Below are 8,543 nucleotides of genomic sequence, written 5' to 3'. Positions count from 1 at the left end.
TTTCTTGGTTTGATTGCAGCCAGTTATTTCCGGTTGCTAGATTTTGTTCCTTTACTTTTTAAAATTCCATCAGGTGCAAGTACGCAAGGAGGAAGATCCCATGATTGCACTTTCTCCAGCTTCCACCTCAGCCTGGAAGTCTTCCCTGCAATAGCTTTCAAATGCCCAGAACGAAATGGAAACTAAGTGGGCAGCAGGTGAGAAATAAGTAGTGTGGGTTCAGGCTCCCACGTTGCAGACCTGGTGGACACCTACTTCTCTCTACTGTGTGAAATTGAAAAGAGACTAGTGGGATTGACCACATGGAAGTCATAGCAGCAGATCTGGATTGTAAGCTAAGGAACAACCTAGACTGAGACACTATCAATTCTCTCCGGTGGGAAAAGCAATCAGACGTGAGGCACTTGCTGATACTAACAAAGCTCTTTATCTGCCTCAATTATTAATGGCCTAAGGAGTGCTTACAAATAGGGACCAGTCTAGCCTCTGCCCTGCTCTGTATCCTGGAGAATGGACCCGAATTTCCTCTCAACCTCTGCTAAGCACAAAGGTGATGCCTAAGTCAAGTGAGCACCAGGAGAGGAAACGAGATAGCACACAGGAGGTGCTGTGAGGAAGAATCAGGCCTCTACCCTTGGTGCTTCTTTTTGCACGTAAATTGAATCAGAGAATCTGGTGTTCGTGATCTGTAGCATTAACTAGGTTTATAATGTCTCTTGGGGGTGCTTACAGCCCTGCTGTTCTCTTTACCTCCTCTAGATAAGCACTAAGATTCAGTTTAGCAAACACTGAAATGTCCGTGAGCTTGGTGGTCAAGCTTCTCAAAAACATTCTGTGGTATACACTCATAACTTTCTTCCCTGGCCCTGGGTCATTCCTGGAGTCCCTGATGTGTTAGACACTTAAAAGGTGTTTGATTTTTTTTCAAGTCCATTGGGGACCGCTCTATTCCAATGAGAGCTAGCACTTTGTAAGTTCCCATATAGTCCAGGCCCCCTCTTAGTCTTATTAAAATCCATGACCTCTAAGCCTAACAATATTGTAAGGAAGATGAGAAATTAAAAGGACTTGGGAATGTTAAAGAATTTGCCCGGCGACACACAGTGACCCAATGGCAAATTCAGAATTCAGCTCACTGCTGATGACTGTGGAGGTCAACTTGTGTTAATTTTCAGGTCACTTTGTATGTAAAAGTAAGAAATGCTTAATTCAGTGATGGAAGATCAGTGGGCCTGACATACAATAGGTTCCTTAATGGAAGGAAGGCATGAAGGCAAGAAAGGCAGGAAAGGCAGGAAGGCAGGAAGGCAGGAAGGCAGGAAGGAAGGAAGGAAGGAAGGGAGGGAGGAAGGAAGGAAGGAGGAGAGAGAGGGAAGGGAAAAAGAAAGAGAGAAAGAAGAATTGTGTCAAATGATTTTTTATTCCTCTAAGTGTCTAACCCTCTAGTTTTGAAGAATCTTCACCCGGATCTTAACAACACTGATCGTGTGGTAAATTTGCCCATGGCCTTTCCTGACTGTGTGATGAATACCTATGGTTTCTTGAGGAAGATGGTGTTTTCCTCCGACTTTCTTGGCTCTTGTTAAGGCTTGTGTTAAGCCTTGCTTTTAAGCAGCCCTGCAGAGGTCCCTCCAAGACCTGTGGCCCTAGCGGGAGCCCACATAGAACATCATCTGTGGTAGCCTGACCGCCCAGCACAGACAGCTTCCCACCTGTTAGAGGCCACAAGGTGTTTGCTGTTGCTGTTGTGTGGTTCCTATTTTTGACCAAGGCCCCAGTATCCTTAGGAGGCAATCCACACAATATCTTTTCTGTCCGTATTGAAATCTTTGTAGTCAGTGGAGAATCCCACTAACACAATGGGTACATTCCAAACAAAGGTATCACTTGCTATAAAAATTTCTCCATTTGGGCGCCTGGGTGGCTCAGTCGGTTGAGCGTCCGACTTCGGCTCAGGTCATGATCTCGTGGTTCGTGAGTTGGAGCCCCGTGTTGGGCTCTGTGCTGACAGCTCAGAGCCTGGAGCCTGCTTCAGATTCTGTGTCCCCCCCTCTCTCTCCGCCCCACCCCTGCTTGTGCTCTGTCTCTCTCTTTCAAAAATGAATAAACGTTAAAAAATTTTTTTTTAAATTTCTCCATATGGTAAGTACTTATCTATTTTCTCTTATCTCTGATCTGCATCTACTTTTCTTGTTTTTGTTAGATTTAAAGTGTGTTTTGCATCTTATAGTCTGTTTTGAGCTCTTCCATAAAAAAGAAGGTGTTTGATAGATTCTTAACTGATATGCTAAGGGGCAAATAAGATGAGGTGTTAAAGGAGGTACAAATTCTACTCTTCCGAGTGTACATTTATCTTTGCACTCCAAAACATTTTACAGTGACATCTGTGTGAAAATAGTACCAATGAAACAAATCCTTAAAATTGAGTGAAGTATATCAAGTTGAAAATGTTATTAGGCCTTGATTGAGGGCTCAGGCTGTGCCTTTTCAAAATTCATTTGCCCGTCTTTTCTGCTAGAGCTTGAAAAAGAGAGACTCACACAAAACCATCAGGCCAATAATATGAGCTATGTGACAAGCTGTCCATATGGAGCTGTATTAGCTGTACTAACAGCTATTAGCTCGGAAAAAGATGAAGTCATCACAAAGCACTCCACTCAGAGGGTTCCTCTCCGTTTTATGACTGCGCCGGGTCTAATGTGAATAATGATACGGCTTCTATCCCCAAGACCCTTCCTCCAAGGAGCCCGAAGTGCTTTGCAAATGATTTTTTATTGATTTTCATAGCTTTCATGTGGTGTTCTGCGGCCAAGGGTGTTGCAAGTCAGTGGAGAGACCCAGCTCAGTTCCGGCTGTGGGGTCCAAACTGGCTGTCCTGCCCACCCCTCTCCACCCCCCGCTGGAACCCACCCTTCACTGCTACCTCCTCCCAAACAAAAGGAGCCTTTTGCGAAAATGAGAAGCGCAAGCTCATGGTACAGCACAGGGTTTTTATATGACTTCAATGTGTTCAGTGGTCAAAAACATTTTTAAATGCCTGTGGAGGGTTATCTTGGGATAAGGATTTCCCTATTTGGAAAAAAAAAAAAATTCCCACCATTCAGCCTGCTTTCTTTGTATCTGTAACACAATGGACAATGGCAGTCACTGAAGGTCAATAAGCAGGTTTTGGGAAAAAAAAAAAGAAGAAAAGAAGGAAAGGAAAATTTTTAGAAACCCAAAGGAAGTATTTCCTTGACTTTAGTCAAGCTTAAAATATATCTCTTTTGACCTTTCAGAACATGTTAAAAGAAAAAAAGCCTAAAGCGTGTAGCTTCCTGACCTGATAAACCATTGAGTTTTCCTGAGACTGGGATCCGGATCAGTGAGGACCTCCCAGTCTGTCCTGCTGGAGGACAGAAGTGGAGAGGCTGGTGAGACCTGTTGTTTCCATGTGCCGGCTTGAGGTCTGGCTGCTGACATTTCCTCAGATGGCTGCGTCAGAGTTGATCGGAGAGGCCCTTGCAGTCTTCAAGAAAGGCAGAGAGCCCTCCATCGTTCTCAGTTGCTTCTCTCAGGACCAGAAGATTCTTTGTGGTGGGAGCTAGCCTGTGCTCTGTAGAGTATTTAGCAATGGCTCTGGTGTCTGCTCACAGATGCCACTAGCACCCCTTCTGAGTCATGCTTACCAAAAATGTCTCTAGACGTTGCCAAATGTCCTCCGGAGGGCAAAATCACCACTGTCCTTTATCAATCACCCTGGAGGGTTTTGAAAACAAAACTTTCCCCAAGACTTGGCCATTGTCAACTGATACCAAGCATGGGGTTCTTCCACGGGGACTGAACCAGAGTAGCAAAAGAAACTCAAGACACCACAGAGTCCAAAAGACTCGTACATCCCATAGCAGAGCGCAGAACACCCATTCAAAAGAGCAGCTGCGTTGACAGTCTTTTCCAAGGAAAACTGGAAAAGGCCTTTGAAATGAAAGTGCCTGCTTCACTACCTAAAGCTTTAAGGATTAAGACAATTTCCCCCCAGTCTCTAATTACAGGTGTCATTAAGAATTTGCTGAAATGTTGCACTAGCAACCAATTTTAAGATGAATTGCTTTGCCCCTAAAAATGCATTAGGATTACAGGATGGCTTACTGATTAACCAAGCAAATGGATACACATTATAATCATGTTACCACTACCAAGAATTACCTGTTGATGACTAAATTATAGATTTCCAGTTGAAGAGTAAACTTCAATTTCTTTGCATTTTAATGGTTTGATTGATGGAAGTTACAGGAAGAAATAATCAGTTATTAAAGGCTCTTTTTTTTTAAGTTTATTTATTTTGAGAGAGAGAGAGAGCAGAGAGAGAGGAGAGAGAGAATTTCAAGCAGATTCCACACTCAGTGAGGAGCCCAGTGTGGGGCTTGATCCCACAACCTTGAGATTATGACCTGGGCCAAAATCAAGAGTCAGATGCTTAACCCACTGAGCCCCTTAAAGGCTCTTTTAAAGTGACTAAATGATTTATTTGGTTTACAAACAGTGCTGGGATCATTAATCTGGTACAAGTATTAATTAATTTCCTTTGCATTTCCTTTTCTTTGAAATGTTCATCTGGGGAAATGGTGCAGTTCCCACGAACAGAGTTAGCTAGCTGCAAACAGATCTGCCCTTTACAGGAAAATCAACAAAGGCAATATTTCTTACGGAGAAGTCACCTGGCACAGGACATTGCTGGTACAAATATTTTGATGCTGTGTTAGTAAGAATACTCTGCATATTAGATCAAATGGAACCCTGCAAGGAATAATGGGACCACGGGAAACATTTTTTAAACAGGATAAAAGAAAAATTATAGGAAGCCAGCAGTTGAAGCCAAATGCCTTAAAAGCAAGCTTGAAGTAAGTGAAATATCAGTTAAATGTCATTACTGGAGAGAAATCAAGAATTAAGCCCTTTATTTCTATTGACAAGAATTCTAAAGCAGTGCGATGTGAACAAGACAGCACGGGGTCTGGAGTAAATTAGGCTTTGTAATGCCCTCTAGCTTTGTGACGCCCTGTCAGAGCGGCAGGCTTTCCGTGAATTCCTGGCACCACCTCACAGATTGTATATGAAACAGTCTGTGAAATGTGATTTGGTAGAAAGATAGCAAAGCAATTCCCCGCCCACGCAGCGCTCCCCAGGCCGTGGTATTTTGCAACTCTCATTCCGTCAACCTTCTTAACATCTGCACTGGTCCAGGACCAGCGGGAAACAGGTGGGACATTCAAGGGATTTAAGTGAGGAGGATTTAAGCAATATTTGCAGAGGTGAGAGCTGGGTGGCGAGAGAACTAGGAAGAGAGGGTGGAGCCCCCACCGGGTAGGAACAGTAAGAAGAAGCTGTCACCTCCCCTGAGCCTGCAAGGGGCAGCTATTGGAGATGGAGAGAGCTATCTGCAGGGGGCACCGTGAGCCATGAAGAGGAACTGAACCGTGGGGAGGCAAGAGGGAGCAGGAGAAATAAATGCCACACACACCCCACCCCACCCGCCGTGATCCTGTGCGCCCAACTGAAGTCAGAGGGCAAGGGATCCCAGGGGGAGCAGTGTGGACAGGCCAGGGCAGAGAACGGATGTGAAGAAGCACAGCACAACCTCGCTGCTGGTGGACGGAGGTTCTCGGACGCCACCTCTGCTGCCACCGCCACCCACCAAGGGCACTTTTCAAACTCTTCTCCTGCTTTTCTGAATGAATTTGCTACTCACCCCCTTCACGTGCCATGCATCCACTCCAAACACCCCCGGGTCCTAGGGCTGGCCATGTAATTCTGCGGCGACATGACGTGAACTTGGCATACGGGGCGAGGACAACTTCCATTCACACCTCTGTCACTGTCTGACCATTTCACTGAATCTGCTTTGTAATTGGAATAATGATCTCCTTAAAGAAACACCTTTGGGAAACTCTTTTCCGCGTGCCCCTTGGAAATCATGACCAAGTTCAGGCAACTCTTGTATAAACTCTTGTATAAAGATTTCCAGTCTGTAACATTGCGTTAGTCAGAATATTCTGAAAAGCAGGGATCAAGGCAGGCTGAAATAGGCAAGGCTTTTATTAGGGAACATGCCTGTGTGAAAAAGAAGTAGGGAGGGAGGTGGTAAAGGCTGGAAGAGCCATCAGACCACAACACAGAGCTTGCCCTCACCTGAAGGAGCCAGGGAGAGAAGATGGGGTGCGAGGGTCCTAGACTACTCTGCAGGACATTTGCAGAAGATTGTTGGGGAGTCCTTGAGCTAACATCAGCCAATAAAGGAGCCCCATGTCTGTCAGGACCAGATCTGCTTCAATATCCTCAAGGCACTCAGTCATGGCGATGAGCCACCGGAGGAAGGTGTGGCCTCAGAGGAGGCACTGGGGGACGTCAACCAGCTCCTTGGCCACATGTGCTCTCTGTAGCACCGTGTCCAAGAGAGGCATTCTGACATACCATGATGACACTTTAAAGCCTTCAATCTGGGGCGCCTGGGTTGCTCAGTCAGTTGAGCATCCCGACTTCAGCTCAGGTCATGATCTTGCAGCTCAGGAGTTCGAGCCCTGAGTCAGGCTCTGTGCTGACAGCTCAGAGCCTGGAGCCTGCTTCGGATTCTGTGTCTCCCTCTCTTTGCCCCTCCCCCACTCATGCTCTGTCTCTCTCTGTCTCTCTCTCTCTCTTTCTCTTTCTCTCTCTTTCTCTGAGAAATAAATAAACATTAAAATTTTTTTTGAAAAAATAATGCCTTCAATCTGAACAATCATGTATATGTGCATTGGTAGAGGGTGTATGTGGATTAATACTCTAATCAAGCAAACATGCTCTAGGGAGGGATGGTTAGTGAGCAAGCTGAAAGATTCTAATCAAAGCCCCTATCTCAAGAAACTACCACAGCCTTCATTATCTTCATCTTGAACTGGCAGAGAAGGTTGTGGTCTGTACACTAAATGGACCACAAGGATACACTCGAAGACCAGATTAGTGTATTTCTATGCCTACTTGACAATGACCGTTCATGTTGTGGCACTGTTGTATTTATGGACAGGGTGGATTGTTCATACAGTGTCATTACCTTTTAGTGCCCGTAGTGACGAGCCCTTTCAAAGCTTTCAATTTCCGTTATTCTCTCCATTGTTTTTCTGCTTTTAATGTCATTTTTAGTCTCTGTCTTTACCAGTTTCGTATTTCTGCTTGGTTTGGACTTTACCTTGCTTTTCTTCTTTCTGGTTTCTTGATGTGGAAGGTTTTATTACCAATTCAAGACCTTTCTTCTTCTCTAATATAAGTCTTTCATGCTGCAAATGTCCCATGAGCACTGCGTGAGCTACAGCATGAAAATGATATACGACCTTTCGTTTCCTTTCTATTCAAAACATTTAAAATTTCTTTTGAGGCTTCTTTGACTCTTAAGTCTTTTATAAGTATGATATTTAATTTCTGTTAGGGAATTTTCTCTTAAATGTATTAAGGTTTGTTTTAGGGCCCAGAATGTGGCTGATCTTGGTAAACATTCCATGTGGCACTTGAAAAAAAATATGTGTTCTGCTGTAGGGGTCTATAAATGTGTGTGTTTTCCATAAATGTCAACCGGGTCAAGTTAATTTATGGTGTTGCTTATGTCTTCTTTATTTCTACTGATTTTTTTCCTACTTGCTCTCTTGGTTACTGAGAGAGCAGTGTTGTCGTCCCCAACCATATGGGGGATTTGCCCACTTTTCCTTTCCTATCAGTTTTCGTTTCGTGTTTAGAAGCTCTCTCGTTCGGTGCATACACCTGCAAGATTCCTATATATTCTGGGAGAACTGACCCCTTCATCAAGTCTTGTCCCTCCTTACCCCTGATAATACGTCCTGTTTCAAAGTCTATTTTGATATTAACAGAGTTGCTCCAGCCTTCTTTAGATTAATGTTTGCACCGCATACATTTTCAACCTTCTGCTTTCAACCTATCACACCTTTATATTTCAAGTGGGTTTCTTGTAGAATGCATAAAGTTCAGGGGCGCCTGGGTGGCGCAGTCGGTTAAGCGTCCGACTTCAGCCAGGTCACGATCTCGCGGTCCGTGAGTTCGAGCCCCGCGTCAGGCTCTGGGCTGATGGCTCGGAGCCTGGAGACTGTTTCCGATTCTGTGTCTCCCTCTCTCTCTGCCCCTCCCCCGTTCATGCTCTGTCTCTCTCTGTCCCAAAAAAAAATAAATAAAAAACGTTGAAAAAAAATTAAAAAAAAAAAAAAGTTCAGTCTCATTTTTTCATCCAATCTAATATTCACAGTCTTATCATTGGTGTGTTTCGACCATTTACATTCAATATGACCACTGATAAGTTTGAAGTAAAATCTGTCATGTTTCTACTTGTTTTCTATTTGTCCCTTTTGCCCTCTTTTCCTGATGTCTCTTCGGTTAATTGAACTTTTCAATCACCCATTTTATTTCCACTGTTGAGTTATTATTTACACTTGTTTTTGGTTTTCTTGTAAAGGATTTAGTGAACCTCCTCCCATGGGGTTTCAAGCCACCAGGTCACAGCCCTCCACCCCAAACACACATCCCTC

The sequence above is a fragment of the Puma concolor genome, chromosome A3 (genome assembly GCF_028749965.1).
Source record: "Puma concolor isolate L17-30 chromosome A3, mPumCon1.1.hap2, whole genome shotgun sequence".
NCBI classification, from domain to species: domain Eukaryota; kingdom Metazoa; phylum Chordata; class Mammalia; order Carnivora; family Felidae; genus Puma; species Puma concolor.
Note: the sequence above shows the minus strand (reverse complement) of the source record.